Source organism: Malurus melanocephalus, unplaced genomic scaffold (assembly GCF_030028575.1).
Source record: "Malurus melanocephalus ecotype Western Australia unplaced genomic scaffold, MMel_1.1 scaffold_149, whole genome shotgun sequence".
NCBI classification, from domain to species: domain Eukaryota; kingdom Metazoa; phylum Chordata; class Aves; order Passeriformes; family Maluridae; genus Malurus; species Malurus melanocephalus.
This window is the reverse complement of record NW_026623381.1, coordinates 964,149-965,397: the sequence shown is the minus strand read 5'-3', so window position 1 is coordinate 965,397 and position 1,249 is coordinate 964,149.

The window sequence follows — 1,249 nt, the reverse complement described above, 5'->3', positions numbered from 1 at the left end:
GAGGCTGGCATGAGCCTCGTGTTTTGGAAAAAAAAAAGTGCAGCTAGTTTTGAAAAAACTTTAAATCCTCACTTTGGATGTGCTGGAAAAAGCTGCATTTTGCCTCRGAATGAGGCTGGAGGAGTTTATAGGGATGTGAGAGGGTGGATGATCCTCCCTGTGCCTCCTGATTTCCCTTTTCCTGCCTTTCTGGGTCCAGACCGACTGACAAAAGTGATGGCTTTGTGTGGAAATTTTGTGGGGGTAAATAYTCATCTGTCAGCGAGGCTGGGTCCCGGCGTGATTTCTCATGTGCCGTTTGGAAATGACATTTCCAAACAAAATTAGAATTTCCCATTGAGGGAATTTGGGGATTTTTGRTGTTTGTTAGCTGGAAAATGGTYGAATTTGGGAGGGTTTTCTTGTTACCATGCAAGGGGGAGAATTTCTCATTTCTCCATGCTCAGAGTGAGGGATTTTGGTGTCCAATTCCARCCTGGAAGATGTGTGTGTGCCCTTCATCTGGGTGGGGGATGTACCAAAATTGGGATATTTAAACCTGCTTTTGGGGCTTTTTTTTTGAAGTCACCTGAATTCTTGTGACCTGCAGATTCCCGTGGCTGTGGGTACGASTGAAACTGAGCAGATAAAAAGAGGACGTGGGGAAAGGTTGTGGATTTCCAGCCCTCCCTATGCCATGTCGTGGCTTTGTCACTCGCTGTGACAGTTTTGGATGTCAGGGCAGGACAGACCCACGCACTTTTGGAATGTCCCCAGGGCTGTGGTGGCTCCTGAGGGAGGACAGGACCCCTGTTGTCCTTTCCCCCCTTAGATCTGCCGTGTTTGGGGTCACCTGTGTGGTGACAAAAGCAGGGCTGGGTGTCCCCAACGACGCTGGGATTTTGGATTTTCCATAAAAGCTGTGCTGGGCAGGATGAGCTGGGATTTGGGTCCAGCCCTGATGGCTCTCAGTGCCCAGGGACTGAGCCAGGGAGGGGTTTAGGTGCTGGCTTTGGGAAATTTGGTGAGCACACCCATGGGAATCCCTGCAGGGATGTCTCTGGAAGGAAGGGCTGGTGGCTTTGGTGACCTGTGACCTTGGCACAACCATTCTGCCACTGCCAGGCTCAGCTCACACGCAGGGTGAAGCCACAGGGGCTAAAAATCGACTTCTAAGAACAAGCACCAGAGAGTTTAATTTCTGAAATATCCTGTGCATCCAGAGGCACCAGCAAGATTTTTGACACCCAGTGTTATTTGGGAGGGGGCA